Genomic DNA, 25371 nt, shown 5'->3' with positions numbered 1-25371 from the left:
CCTTTCTTGGGTAGGAAACAAAATTAAAATGGGTGAATGCGAGGCTTTATAGAGGCTACACCAGGGACTGAGAGGAGGAATTGGTTTCGGCCTCCTGATGAACTTGAGCTTCCTGTGTTTGACCTGAACACCCACCTAAAGTTCATCAATAATAACTCATACCACTAAAGAATTATTATTGAACTATGGCACCAATCCCATATTACAATATGGGCTCCTTCTTATCATGAGTGCGTTAGTCTCCCTTTGTTTAAGATATAGTATGCCCGTTAATTAGATTAGTTACTGACAACTCACTTAAATAACATCTAGCTCCAAGAGTAGTACCACTCAACCTTATTATCATGTCGGACTAAGTCCACCTGCAGGGTTTACATGATAATCTTTATGAGATCCTCAAGGGGACATCATCAACCTAAATTACTAGGACATAGTTTCTGTTGGATCGAAAGCGCTAGAGGGGAGGGGGGTGAATAGCACTCGTGGCTATTTCGTTCGTTTCGGAATCGTAAAACAATCGAGTAAATAAATGCAGCGGAAAAATAAAAGAGCACACCCTAACATAAGTTGGTTACTTGGTTCGGAGCCTGTGGCGACTCCTACTCTAAGGTCCGCGATCGTTGATCGCTTTTGGTGGGCAACAACTATAAGCTCGAAAGTTGTTATTACAAACTACGTACAATGTAAAAGCAGTAAACAAACTTTATACCGAAATACTGAAAACTGAGGCTCCGGGTTATCGGGATCTCGTTGCAACACTTCGGGATCGTCTCGTAAGCAGCTTGTAGCAAAAAGGTCGCTTGGAAGAAGTTATTCTGAGCTGCTGTTTGAGGTCCCCTTATATAAACAGTGTTGGAGGCGCCTCCAAGGTTGTCCGAGGCACCTCCAACGAGCCGATTCAGCTGCGTAGATTAGCGCAGACTCCTTCTGCGCTTATCTTCCTCAAGGCGCCTTAAAGGCCAATCCAAGGCGCCTTCAAGTCCATATAGGGCGCCTCCAATGTTTTTGGACAGCTGGCTTCGGCTAGCACCCGAGGCGCATCCAAGCCCCATGGAGGCGCCTCAGACACTGTTCATCTGAGGTCTGAGTTGCTCCTTTGTTCCTGCAAGTTGTGTTAGTCCCAAACACAAACCCTGGAAAACAAAGTTAGCACAGAAATAATATGATAGATAAACTTGACAGTCGTCGGACTGTCCGGGTCTTACTTCGGATTTCCAACCGAAAATCCTAGGTCGACCCGACGCCTACTGTTCCCTCTACGGGGAACGCGTCCTCACCTACTCAACTCAGGAGATTTACCTATTGCCAGTGCGATCCTCCAGATCGACCGGACTTTTGCTCAGCATTTGAAGCTTCCGGACTTTCTGCTGGACTTCTGCTTCCCGGCTGGTCTAGTCTTTCACCTGGTTCGTGACACTAGGACTTTCCACCTAGGGTTACCCCCCTAGGACTTTTGCCGGAAGCTCTCGACCCACCAAGACTTTCCGCATAGGGTTACCACCCCCTAGGGTTTTCCACCTACCTAACCGCAACTAGGACTTTCCTGAAACACTCAATTAAGTACGTTAGATCACAAGACAACTTAACTTTGAATTCCTTTGCCATTATCAAAACAACGGTCGATCGTCGGATGCTTCCCGCACCAACAATCTCCCCCATTTTGATTATGGCAACTGAAATTCAAAGCTAAGTAAAATAGATACATAAAGTTTAAGTAAGCAAGCTTAATAGATTTTAAATACACGCATGGTTAAGCTAAACACTTAAACTTCGTCAGGCTCCCCCTTAATAAAGGCATTCTTAAATTTTTTTTTTATTAACCTTTCTTTTGAATTTTCCCTACCCTCCCCCTTTTCCATTCATCAAAAAATAAGCACGTTTGAAAAAAGTCTTAAGTCTTTATGAAGATTTTTAGGAAAGAGAAAAAAAATCTGAACTTTCTAAAAGCAACATTTCTTGTAAGTCAAATTCACTAAGTTAAAACAGTTTGAGCTTGAAGTTTGGTTTTCAAAAATATTAATTTTGCTGGAGAAAGAGTTTTCTTTTGTAGTATAGCAAAAACAATTTTATTTTTAAGCAATTTAGTCAGGATTTTGAAACATTAGGCTTTTAATAAGGGACAAAGTATTTTGGTAACACTTGGTTTTGTATAATACTCTTTAGCTAAGTGAAACCAAGGTCTAAAGAGAATTTTTCTTTCAAAAAGGAAAAAAAAATTGACTTTGAAAAATACTTAGTTAAATTTTTAAAATGGCCAGAATTTTGAAAGCTTAGTCTAAAAAGTATTAAAAAAAATGACTTTCAAAAGTTTAAGGTTTTGAAAACTTAGCTTAAAGTTTAAATTTGAAAGAATTTTTCTTTTAGTCAAATAATTAATTTAAAGCTTTTGAGGGCAAGGGAGGAGCTTCAATCCTTAATGTCCAAGCATGAGTTGAGTTAGATTGATTGTTAATTAGTTAATTTCGCTTTAAGTAAGGTATCAGAGCCCTAATGTTCATGCCTACAAAAAGTTTTAAAAATCAAGCACTTAGGTTCGCGGCCACATGTCTAACCAGTTAGCTACTAGCTGATTACCTAGAGGGCAATAGCTTTCACTTGGTTAGTCAAGTTAAGTCAATAAATCCAGTTAGATTTGACTAGTGCTGGAAGACTTGACTTGATTACTGTTGACTAGGTGTTTAACGCCCAGACTCATATTGATGCACAGATATAAGCATTCTTGAGTCCAGACTGTACCCTATGCATCTCACGTCGTTCTATGTTTTTCAAACACAAGCAAGGTAAGCCTAGGTGTTTGTGAGATGCTCTGGCTGAATTCTAGGGGAGCAAGATTTCTAGGGTAGAGCCTAAGCTAATTCCATTTTTTTTTTGAAAATCTAGTAATATTAGAATTTTAAAAACAATATTTTCCTAGAATTTTTAAAACATACGATGATTTTGAAAACTGTACGAAGCTGATTTGAAAATCAAAGACTATTCTACCCAGCACATACCTATTTGCCTTCTAAGTGTACTGAAGTCAAGTTCAGGTAAGGGTTTAGTGAAAATGTCAGCTAGGTTTGACTTGGACTCAACATAGTTGAGTACAATTTCAGCCTTAGCCACATGATCTCTTACAAAATGGTGTTTTACCTCTATATGTTTGGTCCTAGAGTGGTGAATTGGATTTTTGGTTAAGTTAATTGAACTTATATTATCAATTAAAATTTTTATATTTTTGTATTCAAGCTGATAATCTTTTAGTGTATGCATCATCCACAAAAGTTGGGAAGCACATTCTCCTAGTGATATGTATTCAGCTTCAGTAGTGGATAGAGCAACACAGTGTTGCTTTCTGCTTGACCAACTTACTAGGCACTGACCTAGAATTTGGCAGCTCCCACTCGTGCTTTTTCTATCTAACTTGCACCCGGCATAGTCTGAATCAGAGTAGCCAACAAGGTCCACATCTTGTAACCATGATGATGTGGCACACACTTAAGTAACCATGATGATGTGGAGAATCATCATTGGTCTACATCTTGCCAACTCACTAATGAGGTGGCAAAAGTCAAGTCAAACTTGACTCTTCCTCTTCCTCTCAAGTCAAGTCAAACTTGACTTAATCTCTCTCATAGTTGATCTAATCCAATATTTAATTCAAGCCAATTTAATATAATGAATCTAATTCATTTAATTAAATTGATTCAATGAGTCATAATCTAAATTAGACTCATTGAACACATGAATTAACTTGAGTCCAACTCAATTAGCCCAATTAGGATTACTCTTAATCCAATTTGATTCATCACATGAATCTAATCCTCTTGGTTCATCATATGAACCTAATCTCCATCTAATTGACCTTAGTGTGTAACCCTATAGGTTCATGTAACGTTGGCAATGCCCTAAACCCATTTAGGAGCATAAGTAATGAGCGGCATCTAGCAACACATCATTACTACCCAAGTTACAAGAATGTTGAGATCCAACATCACCTTGTGACTACTAATTGTGACTCCTCACAATATATGACAAGTGTCATTCTATCCTAGACATCTACATTGATCAATGTGAGGCATAGACCGTGTCATCCTCTGACCAATCTAAATCTTGATCTCCAAGTAGACTCACTAAATCAAATGAGCTCAATATCTCATATTGACTCATTTGGGCATTGCCATGCACTTCGTGGTCTCACTCTATCAAGAATATCGGTGTCGCTCCCGTCATATAGGAGGGATAGATCCCATCTATATTACTCACATGCCTCTGCATAATTCGTTACATACCCAGTAATCGCCTTTATAGTCCACCCAGTTACGGGTGACGTTTGACGAAACCAAAGTACATAACTCCTTATGTAGGGATCCATGGTGACTTTAGGTCCAAGGACTAGTAGTCATACTAATAGCCACATGAGAAAGTATACGACACTCATATAACGATCCATGATACTGGCGGGTCATTCAGTATACATTCTCCAATACATACCCATGTGTCAACTTGATATCTCTATATCCATGACTTGTGAGATCAAGTCATCGAGTTGACCTACATGCTAGTATTATTGCATAACATTGTCCCTGAATGTTAATACTCTACTAGGAATGATTAAGAGTAGTGTTCCCTATATCATCTCACTATCGGTTCAACTAACTGATTGATATAGGTGAGAACCTTCTACTCATGGACGTTATTATACTTAGTTTATTTGGCACCAATACAAGTATGTATAATAACCAAAAACAAATGCCTTTATTTATATAAGAATATGATACAACAAGTCCATAATACAATCATCAAATGATTGACTCTAGGGCTCCAACTAACACATTAAGCCTCCATCCTGCCGCTCCAAGTAAGACTTTCTGTACTTACTCTATTCTATTTATGCATGATAAGAGATGTTTTTAGCATCTATGAACCTAATGTTGGGTTTTTCGGGCCGCGAAAACCGCTTTTTCGCGTCGTGGAAACCCCGAAACCCCCTAACCATTGGATCCGTGCAAAGAAAACTTTCGAAAATACGAGTACGAGTTTCAAACAATGATCTACAGTAGATCTACAAAGGAAAAACATTTTATACCTTTGAAGCGTGCCCTCGCAAATCCCGCTCGTCCAACGGTACGCCGGATCTCGAAGTTGTCAACGTAGACAACTCTCTAGTGATATCCACACGAACAAGAAGTGTTCTCTAACACTCAAGGATGGAGAAGAGAGTACCTCAAGTGTGATAGCACTTCCTAGGGCTCTTGGGTAGGATTGAAAGATGAAGAAAGGAAAAAGAAGAGGACACACTCCTCTAAAAACTCTATGTGACTTTCATTAACCTTTCTTCTTGGATTAGACTCACTCACCTTTCTTCTCCCTTGCTTGAAACCCACGACCAAGAGAAGAGAAGGAGCAAGAAGAGAGCTTAGGAGGAGGAAGATCACTTGATTGAGAGTTACTTTTACAAAATGAAACTCTTTTCATCTAATTAAGTGGTTTGTAACCTCCATGGGATACCAAGAGTCACAACTCTTGGTAACTCCCATGAGGTGGCACTTCACTTAAGTAACCATGATGATGTGGAGCATCATCATTGGTCCACTTAATGCCAACTCACCAATGAGGTGGCATAAAGTCAAGTCAAACTTGACTCTTTATCTTCCTCTCAAGTCAAGTCAAACTTGACTTAATCTCTCTCATGGTTGATCTAATCCAACCATTTAATTCGAGCCAATTTAATATAATGAATCTAATTTATTTAATTAAATTGATTCAATGAGTTATAATCTAAATTAGACTCATTGAACACATGAATCAACTTGAGTCCAACTCAATTAGCCAAATTAGGATTACTCTTAATCCAATTTGATTCATCAAATGAATCTAATCCTCATGGTTCATCAAATGAACCTAATCTCCATCCACTTGTTCTTTGTGTGTGACCCAATAGGTTCTTGTAACGTTGCCAATGCCCCTAAAATCATTTAGAAACATAAGTAATGAGCGGTATCTAGCAATACATCATTACTACCCAAGTTACAAGAATGTTGAGATCCAACATCACCTTGTGACTACTAATTGTGACTCCTCACAATATATGACAGGTGTCCTTCTATCCTAGACATCTAGATTGATCAATGTGAGGCATAGACCGTGTCATCCTCTGACCAATCTAAATCTTGAACTCCAAGTAGACTCACTCGATCAAATGAGCTCAATATCCTATATTGACTCATTTGAGCATGGCCATGCACTTCGTGGTCTCGCTCTATCAAGAATACCGATGTCACTCCCGTCATATAGGAGGGATAGATCCCATCTATATCACTCACATCCCTTCGCATAATTTGTTACATACCCAGTAATCGCCTTTATAGTCCACCCAGTTACGGGTGACGTTTGACGAAACTAAAGTACATAACTCCTAATGTAGGGAACCATGGTGACTTCAGGTCTAAGGACTAGTAGTCATACTAATAATCACATGAGAAAGTATATGACACTCATATAACGATTCATGATACTTTCTAATGGCGGGTCATTCAGTATACATTCTCCAATGCATACCCATGTGTCAACTTGATATCTCTATATCCATGACTTGTGAGATCAAGTCATCGAGTTGACCTACATGCTAGTCTTATTGCATTAACATTGTCCCTGAATATTAATACTCGACTAGGAATGATTAAGAGTAGTGTTCCCTATATCATCTCACTATGGGTTCAACTAACCGATTGATATAGGTGAGAACCGTCTACTCAAAGACGTTATTAAACTTAGTTTATTGGCACCAATACAAGTAAGTATAATAACCAAAAACTAAATGCCTTTATTTATATAGAATATGATACAACAAGTCCAAAATACAATCATCAAATGATTGGCTCTAGGGCTCTAGCTAACACCTAAGTATGACTGATATAGATTTCCTTTATGTATGATAAGCGATGTTAAATGTGCACGAATATAAGTAGGGATAACTCTGGACTTATGCTAGCATTATTGTTATTTATAGAAATAGATATGGCTAGAAGACGCGGTAACAGGACCGAGGAGATAATGACTCCACCAGATCTGACCCAAGTGGTTACAGATCTCTAGTGTCAGATCACGGAACAACAGCAAGTGATCACTGCTTTGATGGGTCAGCAAGGAAATCTTGTCACCCCACCAGTAAATCAGAATGCAGTGCCCGTCATACCAATAGCTGCACCAGTACCACCGATAGCCCCTGCCCCAATGGTCCGACAGGAGACCTACTTGATACAGTGGCTATGGCTGAAGCCGGAGAACTTCTCGGATACTTGTGAACCATGGGATGCCCAGGCCTGGTTCAAGAAAGTGGAAAGTATAGTGGAACTGCTGGACTGGCTATACCAGAAAAGATCAAGTGCGTATCATTTTGCTTCTCTGGCGACGCAAGAATGTGGTGGGAAAGAGTTAAGGCCAAGAGACAAGTTAATCAGATGAACTGGCCAGACTTTGAGGCAGAGTTCTTCGAGGAATTCTTCCATATGCAAGTAACGAACCGGCATTACGACGAGTTCACCGAGTTCCGGCAAGGTGACTTATCAATAAACGAAGCAGTGAAGCGCTTTAACCGACTCGCACGCCTCTGCCCAGAGTTGGTCAGTACGGAAAGAGAAAGGGTTAGACTGATGCTGAAAATGCTCCGACCCGAGATAGCATTAAATGTGGTCGGCGGAATTAACAGACCGCAGACTACAGAAGAGCTGGTCAGTAGTGCTTTGATCACCGAACACTATCAGAAGGTAATGAACGAAAATAAGAATCAGGCACAGACAGGAGGATAGAAACCTCAAGGTACCAAAACAAGCTGGAAAGGAAATTCTAATGGAAAAAGGAAGCGATGGAACAACACTAAAGGGGGACCAGCAAATAAGCAACCTAAATACCCTCAGAGTACCATTTGTGGGAAGCATCATTCCGGAGTATGCCACAAGGGTACAAGAAAGTGTTACAATTACGGACAGGAAGGACATATGGCCAGGGACTACCCTATCCAGTCCCAGACACCATCCCAGCAGTATAACCAGAACAGGAGTGCTCCCTCACAGCTACACTTGATGCAAGCTGCCATTGAAGGGACTCCGATTAGTCAAGGGAGACTGGAAGCCCCGCCAACTACGACGAACGCCAGGGTTTTCTCTCTTACTGATATTGTAAAATACCAGAAATAGGCGAATATGAATAAGGGAATTTTCCAGAATTTTTGGAAATTTTTCGGGAATTTTTCGGAGCTCGTATGGACGAGTTTACGGGGATAAAAACAGGGTCCGGAAAAGCCTGTTTAGGCTACCCTGTTTTAATGAGGAAAAGTTTTAATTTATTTTTCCTTTTTCCTTTTTCTTTTTATTGTTTTTCGTCGTCCCATTTTCTTTCTCCCTCGCGCACCCGAGTTCTTCCCCAACTCCCCCGACGTCGATTCCTCTCAGCCTTCTACTGTGCCCTAACCGCCCCTTTCTCCTAACCGGCGCCGCACACCTCGCGATTTAGGTCTCTTCCGCTTCTCCATTTCTCTCCTTCCTAAACTCACGCTGATCTGCTTGGCTTCTCTACAGCCTACCGTCGTCGTACAGAGCTGGCGTCCATTTCTTCTTCCCCAGCCTATTTCCCCCTTGCCGACGCTTGAGCAAGAGTCGGCCGACTCCTCTGCCTTCCGATTCCTCTTTCCCCAAGCGCCGGTGACACTCAATCCATCGTCGGTTTCCTACTCAGTGCTTGTGCCCTAGCCACCTTGCCAAGGCCAGTGAGCGCCTTGCTGTGATCTTTGCTGGTGCTGTCCGAGACCAGTGCCTCGGGGACGAAGATTTGTCACAGCCGACGCTCTCCTCTGTTCCTGATCAATCTTCCTTTGTGGTGGAATTAGGTCACGGTTGAGGTAAGATTGGATTCTTGGTTTTGGATATCTGTTTTTGATCAGGATAGTGTATCTGGTTTTCGGTAGTAATTAATTGATTGTTGGCAGCAACAACTCTAAGTTGGGCAGCAATGTGGTGAATCCCGCAGCAGGAACTTGCTGTGGGGTTGTGCTTGTTAGTTAGAGCCCTAGAGCCAATCATTTGATGATTGTATGGACTCATTGTATCATATTCTTGTATATTAATAAAGGCATTTTTTTGGTTATTATACTTATTTGTATTAGTGCCAAATAGACTAAGTATAATAGCGTCCTTGAGTAGAAGGTTCATACCTATATCAATCGATTAGTTAAATCGATAGTGAGATGATATAGGGAACACTACTCTAAATCATTCTTAGTCGAGTATTAACATTCAGGGACAATGTTAATGCAATAAGACTAGCATGTAGGTCAGTTCGATGACTTGATCTCACAAGTCATGGATATAGAGATATCAAGCTGACACATGGGTATACATTGGAGAATGTATACTGAATGACCCGCCATAAGAAAGTATCATGGATCATTATATGAGTGTCATATACTTTCTCATGTGGCTATTAGTATGACTATTAGTCCTTAGACCTGAAGTCACCATGGATCCCTACATAAGGAGTTATGTACTTTGGTTTCGTCAAACGTCACCCGTAACTGGGTGGACTATAAAGGCGATTACTGGGTATATATCGAATTATTTAGAGGGATGTGAGTGATGTAGATGGGATCTATCCCTCCCATATGACGGGAGCGACATCGGTATTCTTGATAGAGTGAGACCACTAAGTGCATGGCCATGCCCAAATGAGTGAACATTAGATGTTGAGCTCATTTGATCGAGTGAGTCTACTTGGAGTTCAAGATTTAGATTGATTAGAGGATGACACGGTCTATACCTTATATTGATCAATCTAGATGTCTAGGATAGAAGGACAATGTCACATATTGTGAGGAGTCACAATTAGTAGTCACAAGGTGATGTCGGATCTCGACATTCTTTTAACTTGGGTAGTAATGATGTGTTGCTAGATACCGCTCATAACTTATGCTCCTAAATGGGTTTAGGGCATTGCCAACGTTACAAGAACCTATAGGGTCACACACTTAGGGGCAATTAGATGGAGATTAGGTTCATATGATGAACCAAGAGGATTAGATTCATTTGATGAATCAAATTGGATTAAGAGTAATCCTAATTGGGCTAACTTGAGTTTGACTCAAGTTGATTCATGTGTTAAATGTGTCTAATTTTGATTTTGACTCATTGAATCAATTTAATTAAATGAATTAGATTCATTATATTAAGTTGGCTTGAATCAAATGGTTGGATTCGATCAACCATGGAAGAGATTTGGTCAAGTTTGACTTGACTTGAGAGGAAGATTAAAAGTCAAGTTTGACTTGACTTTATGCCACCTCATTGGTGAGTTGGCATTGAAGTGGACCAATGATGTTACTCCACATCATCATGGGTGCCACCTCATGGAAGTTACAATGCCATTCTCTTTAATGGCTTCATATTAATTGCAATTAATGCAATTAATTTGGGAGTTTTCACTATTGAGAGTGGCCGGCCACTTTGGGTTTGAATGTGAATTCATTTTTCATTCATGTGGTGTATCTTCTTCCTTCTTCCTCTCAAGCTCTCCCTCTCCCTCTCCTCCTTGCTTGGCCGAATCTCACTAAGGTGCTAGCACACCTTTGTGTGAGGTTTTTCTCCACCTATGTGTCTGTGTGGATACTTCTAGAGGACCGACGCTTGACGGTCTAGAGATCCGGCAACTCCTTGGACGAGCGGGAATGCGAAAGGGCATGCAACAAGGGTAAAGCTCTTAACATGTAGATCTAGGAGTAGATCTAAAAAGGTTTTTGAAACTCATACTCGTAATTTTTCGTTTGGCTTTCCTTGCACGGATCTACGGCTTTGGGTGATTCGGGGTTTCCGCGACGCGAAAAGCGGTTTTCGCGGCCCGAAAAACCTAACAGTGGTATCAGAGCCACGTGCAAGGCTTGTACGAGTTTGTTTTTAGTTTTATGAAAACTAAAGTTTCTGTAATTTTCTGTAAAATTATGATTTTCGGGTTTTTATGGGTAATTTTTTCGTAGAAGCGAAGCACAAGTGTCTCGTCACTTGTAGGCTTTGGCTACCGGAAAGATTTTTCCAAAACGGCTTCGTTTCGCCCCAAAATTTTTGGGGACAGCGGGCTTGGGTGCCATTAGATCGCTTAGGAGCAACTCGCGATGGTTAGATCGCGGGTAGGGGTACTGCCCCTAACCCCGCAAGGGGATTTGCTCCGCGGTTGCACCCGAAATCACTAAAAACGAACCCGCCGGGAAGATTTTCTGAAACGGCAATGTCTCGGCCCAAATCATTTTGGGACAGCGGGTTTAGGCACTGTTGGATCGCAAAGGAACCCTCGCGATGGTTAGAACGCGTGTAGGGGCGCTGCCCCTGGCCCCGCAAGGGGATCCGTTCCGCGATTGCGCCCGAAACCGCTAAACGGGTTCGCCGGGAAATTTTACTCATAAAAATTATAAAAATTAATTTTAAAATTACAGAAAATTATGAAAAATATATGATTTTGAATTATATATTAATTTTGTGATAGTCATGGCCCAAAAACCTAATATGATTGGATTGTGTTGTAATTCATAATACGGCCTGCGTGCCGTTATGTGTTTGCGAGTGTTGTATTATATTCGTGACCTGCGCGTCGTGCCTTCTCTTACATTCTTGTTGTAAATTAGATTTAGACTCGAATGTAACTCGAGTTTCAAATTGTAATGTACAAATTGGAGCGGTGGAGGGTCCACACGAGACGGAGTTCCGAGGCGGGCACGAGCAACACAAGGTGGTCAAAGGGAGGAGCTTGGAAAAGCTGTTGACCCTAGGTTTACCGATCGATCTTCTCATTGGCTTGAGAAGATCGTAGTAGGGCCATGACTAAATCACAAATAGATTAATTAATTTCTTGAGTATGTGATGCATATTTAATAAGTAGTTAATTAATTAGTGCCTTATGATTAGATTAGATCTAAGTCGTGCACATGATGCACCCTTGCGATTAGATTAGATCTAAGTCGTGCACAAGATGCATCTCTTTCGATTAGATTAGATCTCAATCGACTCAACTCTAATGCCTAACCGTGCCGTGATACCTATCACTACCTCGATCACATGTATTGTTGAATCTACCAAAGCAGAGCAATACATATTATCTTGGTAGGGTACGGAGGGACAATCTTGGTCCCGCCTATCAACGCATGGGTGAATACAAACTCAATTAGATTGAGTATTCCTAGTTACTCGGTTGGATCGAGTCAACTATAGGCATTCTCTTCCAATAGTTGGAAAGGTAGGACAAAATCACGTTTATATTAACTCTCGGGCGTATTAGCCAAAGCTAACTCGAGTTTTAATATAAATATGGATCTTGATCCTATAAACAAGAGTTGCATAGAGATGTAATTGGTAATGGTTACCTACCGATCATACTAAGCCTTGGGCGTATTAGCCAAAGCTAACTCAAGGGTTAGTATGATGTGGATCTTGTCCCACATGAATTATAGTATTCAGTGGGAGAATCATTTAGTTAAAGGCCTAATTAAATTATTTTTAAAGAATATGATATTTATTTCTACAAATTTTTCTGTTGTAGATAACCATGACGTCGAACACGAATTCCTTCTCCCTGCGATCTGTCCTTGAGAAGGACAAGCTCAACGGAGCGAATTTAGTTCTCACCCAGGAACGTAAACTGTACGTTCTGGAGCAGCCCATTCCGGAGGCTCCTCCTGCCAATGCCCCGCGAGCAGACAAAGATGCTTACAAGAAGCATTAAGACGACGCATTAGATGTGTCCTGTCTAATGCTCGCGACCATGAACTCTGAGCTTCAGAAGCAACACGAGTTGATGGGCGCTTACGATATGGTTGAGCATCTTCGCCAACTATATCAGGGACAAGCGAGGCATGAGAGATTTGAGATCTCTAAGGCACTCTTTCAGTGCAAGATGTCAGACGGGGCTCCTGTAGGTCCTTATGTACTCAAGATGATTGGGTACATAGAGAACCTACAAAGACTGGGGTTCCCACTTGGCCAAGAGCTGGCCACTGACTTGATCTTGCAGTCCTTGCCAGATAGCTATAGTCAATTCGTTCTCAATTATAACATGAACGAGATTTACAAGCCACTTCCCGAGCTACTTAGTATGTTACGAACTGCTGAGATTAACCTGAAGAAGGTTAAGCCCATTCTGATGGTCCAGAAGCACAAGGGCAAGGGCAAGCCCAAAGGTAAGGGAAAGTCCCAAACCAAGGGCAAAGGCAAGACACTGAAGCCTAAAGGAGGGGTCGCCAAGGATGCTACCTGCTTCCACTGCGGTCAGACCGGAAGAGGAACCGCAAGGTATACTTGGAGGATCTTAAGAAGAAGCGAAGTGAGACTTCCACTTCAGGTATATATGTTATAGAAGTCAATCTATCTATTTCTACATCATGGGTATTAGATCGGATGTGCTTCTCACATTTGTCTTGATGTGCAGGCACTGAGACAGAGCATTGGCAAAGGCGAGGTGGACCTACGGTAGGCAATGGAGCACGGGTTGCTACTGTTGTTGTAGGAACTTATCAGCTATCTCGCCTCTGGGCTTGTACTAGATTTAGATGATTGTTGTTATGTGCTGCTCTTACTAAGAACATAGTTTCAGGTTCTTGTTTAGACAAGAAAGGATACTCTTTAAAATAAAAGACAAATGTTGTTCTGTTTATTTAAAAGATATGTTCTATTGTAGTGCACCACTAATAAACGGACTCTATATTCTAGACCTTGAGAGCCCTATCTATAACATTAGTACCAAGAGGTTCAAGTCAAATGACATGAACCAAACCTACCTCTGGCACTGTCGCTTAGGTCATATAAATGACAAGCGCTTATCCCAGCTCCATAAGGATGGTTTGCTGGACTCATTTGATTTAGAATCATATGAGATATGCGAGTCATGCCTACGAGGCAAGATGACCAAGACCCCCTTTAGTGGGCATAGCGAGAGAGCAACTGATTTGTTAGGACTCATACATAGTGATGTATGTGGCCCTTTCAATGTTGCTGCTAGAGGCGGTTATAGATACTTCATCACATTTACTGATGACTTCAGTAGATATGGTTATGTGTACTTGATGACACATAAGTCTGAATCCTTTGAAAAGTTCAATGAATTCAAGAATGAAGTACAGAACCAGCTTGGCAAGTGTATTAAGATACTTCGATCAGATCGAGGTGGAGAATACCTTAGCCATGAGTTTCGTGACTACCTAGCTGAGTGTGGGATTCTATCCCAACTCACTCCTCCTGGAACACCACAGTGGAATGGTGTATCCGAAAGGAGGAATCGTACCCTATTAGATATGGTAATATCTATGATGAGTCACACAGATCTTCCGACATATCTATGGGGATATGCTCTAGACACGGCAGCTTTCATACTCAACCGAGTTCCATCAAAGGCCGTGATAAAGACACCATATAGGATATGGATTGGGAGAGATGCCCAGGTGTCTTTCATGAGAAGTTGGGGCTGTGAGGCTTACGTACGACGTCAAGTCTCAGACAAATTAGGACCCAAATCCGACAAGTGCTATTTCATCGGATATCCCAAGGAAACTAAGGGATATTACTTCTACATTCCCAGTCAGCACAAGGTAGTTGTGGCAAAGACTGGGGTCTTTCTAGAAAGGGACTTTGTTTCTAGAAAGACTAGTGGGAGCGCGTTCGATCTTGAAGAAGTTCAAGATGCGAACAATAGCACTAATGCCTCGATGGAAATTGAACTGGAACCACAAAGTGTTGTGGATGATGTTGTTCCACAAAGAGTTGAGGAACAACAACCGGTTCAAGTAGACATACCTCTTCGCAGGTCTGATAGGGTACGTCGTCAACCTGAGAGATACTCTTTTCTCTTGTCTGACCATGATGACATTGTGCTCATAGAGGATGAGCCTACCACCTATCAAGAAGCTGTGATGAGACCAGATTCAGAGAAATGGCTAGAAGCCATGAGATCCGAGATGGAATCCATGTACACTAACCAAGTATGGACTTTGGTTGATCCACCTGAAGGGGTAAAACTCATTGGGTGCAAGTGGGTCTTTAAGAGAAAGACTGACATGGATGGACTTATCTATAAGGGTCGCTTGGTAGCTAATGGTTTCAAGCGATTCATGGTATTGACTATGATGAAACCTTTTCTCCGATGGCGATGTTTAAGTCCATTCGGATCATGCTTGCTATTGCGCCTACCATGACTATGAGATATGGCGGATGGATGTCAAAACCGCGTTTCGAATGGAAACCTACTCGAGGATGTGTACATGACACAACTGAGGGTTTTGTAGATCCAGAACATGTATGCAAGCTGCATAGGTCCATTTATGGACTAAAGCAAGCTTCTCGGAGCTCGAATCTTCGATTCGATGATGCGATCAAACAGTTTGGTTTCATCAAGAACGAAGATGAGCCTTGTGTCTACAAGATGGTTGTAGGGGACATAGTTGTCTTCCTCATATTGTATGTGGATGACATACAACTCATTGGGAAGGACATCCCTATGCTTCAGTCTGTCAAGACCTGGCTAGGGAGTTGCTTCTCAATGAAGGACTTTGGTGAGGCATCCCGCATTCTAGGGATACAGATCTATAGAGATAGATCTGAGAGATTGCTTGGCCTAAGTCAGAGTACATACATTGACAAGGTACTCCTTCGGTTTGCCATGCAGAATTCCAAGAAGGGATTTCTACCGATGTCACATGGCGTGAGTCTTTCGAAGACTCAAGGTCCCTCTTCTAGAGAGGAGAGAGATCGCATGGATCAGATCCCTTATGCCTCAGCCATAGGATCGATCATGTACGCCATGCTATGTACTCGACCTGATGTCTCGTATGCTTTGAGCATGACGAGCAGATACCAGTCAGATCAAGGTGAAAGTCACTGGATAGCGGTCAAGAATATTCTTAAGTACTTACGAAGGACTAAAAATATTTCTTGATATATGGAGGCAATGATGAGCTAACTGTAAAGGATTATAGTGATGCCAGCTTCAAGACCGATCAGGTTGATTACCGATCGCAGTCAGGGTTCGTGTTTTGCTTAAATGGTGGTGCTGTGAGCTGGAAGAGTTCGAAACAGGACACAGTAGCTGATTCTACAATAGAGGCCGAGTATATTGCTGCATCAGAGGCAGCAAAGGAGGCAGTTTGGATCCGCAAGTTCATCACTGAACTTGGGGTGGTTCCTAGCATCGCTGATCCAGTTGAGCTCTATTGTGACAACAATGGAGCTATAGAACAGGCGAAGGAACCTCGCTCACACCAGCGGACCAAGCACATACTACGGCGCTTCCATCTCATTCGAGAGATTATCGACAGAGGAGATGTGAAGATTTGCAGAGTACCTACAGAGGTAAACATCGCAGATCCCTTGACCAAGGCTTTGGCACAGAGGAAGCATGATAGTCACACTAGGTCATTAGGCCTTGGAGCCTATACTGATTGGCACTAGTGCTAGTGGGAGATTGTTAGTTAGAGCCCTAGAGCCAATCATTTGATGATTGTATGGACTCATTGTATCATATTCTTGTATATTAATAAAGGCATTTGTTTGGTTATTATACTTATTTGTATTAGTGCCAAATAGACTAAGTATAATAGCGTCCTTGAGTAGAAGGTTCATACCTATATCAATCGATTAGTTGAATCGATAGTGAGATGATATAGGGAACACTACTCTAAATCATTCTTAGTCGAGTATTAACATTCAGGGACAATGTTAATGCAATAAGACTAGCATGTAGGTCAGTTCGATGACTTGATCTCACAAGTCATGGATATAGAGATATCAAGCTGACACATGGGTATACATTGAAGAATGTATACTGAATGACCCGCCATGAGAAAGTATCATGGATCGTTATATGAGTGTCATACACTTTCTCATGTGGCTATTAGTATGACTATTAGTCCTTAGACCAGAAGTCACCATGGATCCCTACATAAGGAGTTATGTACTTTGGTTTCGTCAAACGCCACCCGTAACTGGGTGGAATATAAAGGCGATTACTGGGTATATAACGAATTATTTAGAGGGATGTGAGTGATGTAGATGGGATCAATCCCTCCCATATGATGGGAGCGACATCGGTATTCTTGATAGAGTGAGACCACTAAGTACATGGCCATGCCCAAATGAGTCAACATTAGATGTTGAGCTCATTTGATCGAGTGAGTCTACTTGGAGTTCAAGATTTAGATTGATTAGAGGATGACACGGTCTATACCTCATATTGATCAATCTAGATGTCTAGGATAGAAGGACAATGTCACATATTGTGAGGAGTCATAATTAGTAGTCACAAGGTGATGTCGGATCTCAACATTCTTGTAACTTGGGTAGTAATGATGTGTTGCTAGATACCGCTCATAACTTATACTCCTAAATGGGTTTAGGGCATTGCCAACGTTACAAGAACCTATAGGGTCACACACTTAGGGGCAATTAGATGGAGATTAGGTTCATATGATGAACCAAGAGGATTAGATTCATTTGATGAATCAAATTGGATTAAGAGTAATCCTAATTGGGCTAACTTGAGTTCGACTCAAGTTGATTCATGTGTTCAATGTGTCTAATTTTGATTTTGACTCATTTAATCAATTTAATTAAATGAATTAGATTCATTATATTTTAGTTGGCTTGAATCAAATGGTTGGATTCGATCAACCATGGAAGAGATTTGGTCAAGTTTGACTTGACTTGAGAGGAAGATTAAAAGTCAAGTTTGACTTGACTTTATGCCACCTCATTGGTTAGTTGGCAATGAAGTGGACCAATGATGTTACTCCACATCATCATGGGTGCCACCTCATGGAAGTTACAAAGCCATTATCTTTAATGACTTCATATTAATTGCAATTAATGCAATTAATTTGGGAGTTTTCACCATTGAGAGTGGCCGGCCACTTTGGGTTTGAATGTGAATTCATTTTTCATTCATGTGGTGTATCTTCTTCCTTCTTCCTCTCAAGCTCTCCCTCTCCCTCTCCTCCTTGCTTGGCCGAATCTCACTAAGGTGCTAGCACACCTTTGTGTGAGGTTTTTCTCCACCTATGTGTCCGTGTGGATACTTCTAGAGGACCGACGCTTGACGGTCTAGAGATCCGGCAACTCCTTGGACGAGCGGGAACGCGAAAGGGCACGCAACAAGGGTAAAACTCTTAACATGTAGATCTAGGAGTAGATCTAAAAAGGTTTCTGAAACTCGTACTCGTAATTTTTCGTTCGGCTTTCCTTGCACGGATCTACGGCTTTGGGTGATTTGGGGTTTCCGCGACGCGAAAAGCGGTTTTCGCGGCCCTAAAAACCCAACAGTGCTGTGGTTGGGTAGTCACTCCATTTGGTGGCTATTGGTTCTTGTAACGATTGTGAATTGAGGTAAGGTGTAGTGCAGTTGTTTCTTTTGCTGTAGTATGCACCGAATTGAAGGAAGGTTAGGAAAATGAAATTGGATTTGAAATTATTATGTTAGGTCGAATATATATATATATATATATATATATATAGACCTTGATCAATTGAAGGGTGGATAGGGTTAGGGTTAATGAGTTTAACTCTAATTGATTAATGAAATTATGATTTGGTTTAGTTAATGGAGGCATGATAGAATTAACTAAATTAAATATTGTGACACAAGATTTTGACACGAGACGAGTATCTCGGAGTCGGATTGGACATTTTGATTGGAGGCGGGTACTTTTGACTTATGTCATTTGATATACATAGTAGTAAATTTAACAAGTTGCATTAATTATGTCCTTTATTTGTTTCGGTTAGTCGCTACCCAATATCTGATACATGATTGATTGATTGCTTGATTTGCATCCCATGTATACTTTATTTGTTTATACATGCTTATAGGGGGTAGTGATATGCCATGCTTCACCATGTTCAGGACCTAGGTTTTTATACCTTCTGTGTACCTTTGATTTGATATGATTCGTTGACCTAGGGTGCACTTTTCTATATATATGGATTAGGTCAGGATGTTTTTATAGTTATTGCCATGCACCATTTGCATGATTGCATGTTGTGCGATAGTCTGCTCCATTATTGCTGAGCACTTCGCCAGTTACATGGATCTGCACACACCACCACTCATGTGTTAGTGGTCGATTCAGGCAGTCTGTGTTGCAGCAGGGACTCTGTTAGGCACCGTTGGTGTAACAACCACAAAATTATAAGATAAGTATATGAGTGTTATTTGCTTTAGAGCATAAAAGAAGAATCAAAAGAAAAAGAAATAAGAGAAATAAAAAGAAGAGGTGAAGGTTTGAACCTTGAACCTCTCACAAAAGATAGAAATAAAGTTATGTATGATAACCACTAGGATAATGAATAACATAAGAATGGAAAATGATGGGAATTGTAGTTAAAAGCGAGGATATGATTAAGTGAGGGAACAAGAGAAAATCAAGTAGGTTTATTCCTCTTGTTTGCCTCTTGGTTAAGAAAAGGAGTAAGCAAAAGACAAGTTGTCTTTCTTCCTTTTCCTTCTCTATTTTCGTGGAGTTTAAGAGAATAATGAAGAGAAGAATTAAGGGAAAGGAATGAGGACATATTCTCATTAGAAAAATACATGCATGAATTAAGGAAAAAGGGAAGCAAAGTTCATCTTTGTATCTTCCACCCACCTAGCATAAAAAGGAAAGAAAGGAAAGGATTTCATTTTTCTTCCTTCTCCCTCACCATTGATGAAACTAGAAGCCCTCCTCCCTCATCTCCACAAGCCAAGTTTAGGTTTCTCCCTAAGAGGAAACTAAATTACAAGAAGGAGCCTTCAAGGTGCACCCTTCCAAGCAAGAGAAATCAAAAGGAGTGCTAGCCTCCTTCCTCTTCACCAAGGGTGCCATTTCTTTAAGGATTAACAAGGGAACACTAGGTAAGCTTCCCCTCACCTGTGGTACAATAGTTTATATGGTTTTCCATGAAGGTAGATCGCTTAAAAACCTAAGGTTTGCTTTATGAGAATTTTGGCCAAGACAAGAGGAAGTGTTTAAGAAAATTGTAACTAGATATGCTTATTATTTATTTATGTGACATGTATCTTATATAAGAGGTTAATCTAAGGTTTTCATGCTAGACTGAACAATGAAAACTTAGATCCATGAACCCTAGACTCTCGGCCAAGCATGAACAAGAGGACTAGGTAAGATTAAGACTCAAACTAAGCATGTTTCCTTATTCTTGTGTTATGTACCCTATGATAATGATGTTGTTAACTTTTTCTCTTACTTGTATGTTGTTTGAAACTCCAATTCCATGCTCATGAATGTTCGGCCATGGAAGAACTAAAGGCCTAGGAGAGTTTTAAACCTAAAAACTAAGCATGCTAAGATTTTTCCTAAGACAAGATATGAAGCTTTAATGTTATGCCATGCTTGTATGTTGATTATGAATCCTATTACATGCTTATGAAGATTCGGTTATGATGAGATTTGAAGTATAGGAAAGTTTAAACCAAGTCTAGGAGGCTCGTGACCTTCTTGATAAAATGATATGAAACTAGTTGATGTTCTTATGGTTGCTTGTTACATAGAAGATTGGTTACATGTAACTTTCAGCCACACTAAGTTTTAAAGCTAGGATGCTTAGATTTTAAACTAAGTTTACCCATGTTGTTCCTTGTAATGTTGCTATGAAAATTGTGTAGGGTTTCCATGCTTTTAGGCCATATGAAAAACAAAACCAAGCTCACATGTTTCGGCCACCCTTGGGTTAAAGGCCTAGGAAAACTTAGAACCCAACTTAGATTTGCTCATGATGTTCTTGTGATAAATGCCATGAAATGTAGTTGTGGTTTCCATGCTCTTGTGCCCCTAGAAACTTAGTTTCATGCTTGATATGTTTCGGCCACTACTAGTTTAAAGGCCTAGAGAAATTTAGAACCCAACTTGTATATGCTTATGATGTTCTTGTGATGTATGCTATGAAATGTAGTTGTGGTTTTCATGCTCTTATGCCACTAAAAACCTAGTTCCATGATTGATATGTTTCGGCCACCTTGAGTTAATGGGTTTAAGAAGTTTGGAATTTAAAACAAATGTGCTTATGATGTTCCTCATGAAAATGTATAAGATATTGGCTTAAGGTTCAACACTTTCATGCTACTTGTAACCAAGAATAAGACATGCTAGGGTTCGACCATGATAAGGTTAGAAGCTTAAGGAACTTAGAACCCAAACTAAACCTGCTTAAGTTGTTCCTTATGAAATATGATATGATATGTGTTTAGGGTTACATGTTTGCATGTTGCTTAGAACTTGATTGCTCTTCATGAATGTTTCGGCCATGAAAGAATTAGAAACCTAGGAGGGCTTAAAAATTTTGGTTAACATGCTTATCACCTTTCTTATGCTAGTATGTGAAGATATCATGAGATTTTTATGTTGTATGTTGTCTAGAGATCATGCCCTACTCATGACTTTCGGCCATATGGGTTTAGTAACTTAGATGTACCTCACATGCTATGTAATGAATCAAGAAATGTTATTTAATGATTCCATGAATGGTTATGTCTTCTTATGATAAGTGATATGCTCTTTTATGTATGCTTATGATCCATGTATGTGCTATGTGCCCAATTATGCATACTTTATGATATGATAAAATGACATGTTCATTATGCAAGCTTATGATCCATGCATGTGCTGTGTGCCCAAATATGCATGCTTTATGATATGATAAGTGATATGTTCATGATGTACGATATGATTCATGCATGTGCTGTGTGCCCAAATATGCATGTTTTATGATATGTTAAGAAACATGATATGCATGAAAGGATAAGAACTATGAAATGTATGACATGCTATTTTACTTTATGTATGGCTTGTACCAAGGGTGGGCTCCATAAGCGCCCCGGGGTCGATGGACTAAGAAACGGGCCTCGTTAGGGATGGGCTCCTAAGTGCCCCTAGGCCGATGGACTAAGAAACGGGCCTAGTATGTATGCCTTGTATGGTTCAAGACTTGCTACCTTGGACCTACATAGGACGCGTGCATTTATGTATGTGGTACAAGTCGGGGCCCTAATCATGTTGAGATTATGTTTAAGTATGTATATTATAAGTTTTCAAAAGACATGTTGCATATGTTGCATGATGTATGTTTAGGAATTTACCTTGCTATACTCTATGATTATGCCATGATATTTATGATGATGTTATGCTATGTCAGGATACATTTGATGATCACGTTATATTATGCCACGTTACTTTATGTCATGTTATGATATGCCATGATATGCTGCTTGATATGATAAATTTGTCTTTGTGCCTCTTGGCTTGTGATTTGAATATGCTTTACGGTTTTTGTGAGTAGGAAAGGAACTTACTGAGCCATGAGTGCTCACAGCTTACTTTCTTGTACCACAGATAAAGGCAAGGAATGGATGTACTAGGGGAGCAGCAGGAGGGGCTAGAAGGAGGTGTGTGGTAGTGGACTAGCTACCAAGAGGATTAGATTCATTTGATGAATCATATTGGATTAAGAGTAATCCAAATTGGGCTAATTGAGTTGGACTCAAGTTGATTCATGTATTCAATGAGTCTAATTTAGATTATGACTCATTAAATCAACTTAATTTAATGAATTAGATTCATTATATTAAGTTGGCTTGAATCATATGGTTGGATTAGATCAACCATGAGAGAGATTTGATCAAGTTTGACTTGATTTGAGAGGAAGAGAAAAAGTCATGTTTGACTTGACTTTTTTCCACATCACTAGTGAGTTGGCAAGATGTGGACCAATAGGATTGCTCCACATCATCAATGTGTGCCACCTCATGGAGGTTACAAGCCTCCATAGCATTTAATGTGGCCGGCCCACATTAAATGAGGAGGTTACACTTGTTGCCATGTCATTTAGTGAGGTGGCAAGATGTGGACCAATAGTGTTGATCCACATCATCCTAGAGTGCCACCTCATGGGGGTTACAACTCTTAATGGTCTCCACATTAATTGGAATTAATGTGGGGGTTACACCTCCTAGAGTGGCCGGCCACTTGATGGCTAAGGGGTTTTTTGAATTTCCTCTCATTGATTCATTCACTCTTCTTCTCCCTTGGGTGCTCTCTCTTCTCCTTCTCCCATTGCTTGGCCGAACACTCCATTGGTGCTAGCACACCTTGTGTTTTGGTCATCTCCTTCTACTTGTGTCCGTGTAGATACATATAGAGATTGTCTACTTTGACAACTAGAGATCCGGCGACATCTTGGACAAGCGGGAACGCGAAGGGCTTCGCAACAAGGGTAATGATCTTAACTTTAGTGTAGATCTAAAGTTTTTACAAACTCGTACAAGAAAAGGTTTTTTCGATAATTTTGTTTACGAATCTTTTCACGAGATCCATGGCTTTGGGTGACTCGGGGTTTCCGCGACGCGAAAAAGCGGTTTTCGCGGCCCGAAGAATCCAACATCACCGACCTTCAACGTCAGATCACGGAACAACAACAGTTGATCACGACCTTGATTGGTCAACAAGGAACCCCTACCACCCCACCAGTAGTTCAGAACGTAGTACCAGTTGTGCCAATAGTTGCACCAGTACCACCGGTAGCTCCTGCCCCAGTGGTTCGACAGGAGACCTACTTGATACAGTGGCTGAGGCTGAAGCCGAAGAACTTCTCGGGTACTTGCGAGTCGTGGGATGCCCAGGCCTGGTTCAAGACAGTGGAAAGCACAGTGGAACTTCTGGACTGGCCTGAATCAGAGAAGATCAAATGCGTATCTTTCTGCTTCTCCGGAGATGCGAGAATATGGTGGGAAAGAGTTAAAGCTAAGAGGCAAGTTAATCTGATGAATTGGACGGACTTCAAGACAGAGTTCTTCCATACGCAAGTGACGAACCGGCACTACGACGAGTTCACCGAGTTCCGGCAAGGTGATTTATCAGTGAACGAAGCAGTAAAGCGCATCAACCGATTAGCACGCCTTTGTCCCGAATTAGTGCGTACAGAAAGAGAAAGGGTCCGACTGATGCTGAAGATGCTTCGACCCGAGATAGCACTGAATGTGGCTGGCGGAGTTAATAGACCGCAGACTACAGAGGAATTAGTCAGCAGCGCACTGATTACGGAACATTATCAGAAAGCAATGAATGAGAATAAAGGTCAGACCTGAGCTAAAGGACAGAAATCCCAGAGTACCAAACCAGGCTGGAAAGGAACTTCTACCGGAAAAAGAAAGCAGTGGGACAATGCAAAAAGTGGGTCAGTAAATAAGCAACCGAGATACCCCCAGTGTTCTATTTGTGGGAAGCTACATTCCGGATTGTGTCACAAAGGTATAAGAAAGTGCTATAATTGCGGACAGGAAGGACATTTGGCCAGAGACTGTCCTACTCAGTTGCAGGCACCATTCCAACAGAACAATCAGAACAGGGGTGCCCCTTCACAGCTACACCAGATGCAAACCGCTATAGAAGGGACTTCGATCAGCCAAGGGAGATTGGAAGCCCCGCCAGCGACGACGAATGCCAGGGTGTTCGCGATTACTAATGAGGATGTGTCGAACGCCTCTACTGTCGTTACAGGTCAGCTGCCTATTTTTAATCAGCATGCTTTAGTATTGTTTGATACTGGGGCGACACACTCGTTCATCTCAACATTATTTGCAAAGAAATTAGACATACCACCTCAAACACTAAATGGTACGTTCTTAACAACCCTACCATCCGGGGAAGTTATGCCATCGGATCAAATGCTGCGGGTCGTACCTATCCGAATCGCAGACAGAGAACTCTACTGCAATCTGATAGTACTTGACATGCGGGATTTTGACATTATACTGGGCATGGACTTCTTGAGCAAGTACGGCGCCTCAATCGAGTGCCGTAACAAGAAGGTAGTCTTCCGACCTGAAGCTGAACCGATGTTTGAATTTGTTGGGGAATCTGGGAAAGAAACTGAAAGATTCTTTTCAGCAGTAAAGGCAAGAAGTATGGTAGACAAAGGTTGTAATGGATTTCTAGCGCACGTGGTTGATACAAGACTAACCAGAAGCCAGAAGCTAGAAGAGGTTAGAGTAGTATACAACTATCCGGAAGTATTTCCTAATAAACTACCGGGATTAGCACCCGATAGAGAAATAGAATTTACGATTGAATTAGTTCCGGGAACTAAACCAATTTCTAAAGCGCCTTACCGAATGACACCAACTGAGTTGAAGGAACTTCAAGAACAGCTACGGGAGTTGCTCGACAAAGGACTTATTCGCCCTAGTCACTCTCCATGGGGAGCTCCGGTACTGTTTGTGAAAAAGAAGGATGGGTCTATGCGAATGTGTGTAGATTACCGAGCACTGAACAACACGACAATCAAGAACAGATACCCCCTTCCACGGATCGATGACCTGTTTGACCAA

The sequence above is a fragment of the Zingiber officinale genome, chromosome 1B (genome assembly GCF_018446385.1).
Source record: "Zingiber officinale cultivar Zhangliang chromosome 1B, Zo_v1.1, whole genome shotgun sequence".
In the NCBI taxonomy this organism is placed as follows: domain Eukaryota; kingdom Viridiplantae; phylum Streptophyta; class Magnoliopsida; order Zingiberales; family Zingiberaceae; genus Zingiber; species Zingiber officinale.
Note: the sequence above shows the minus strand (reverse complement) of the source record.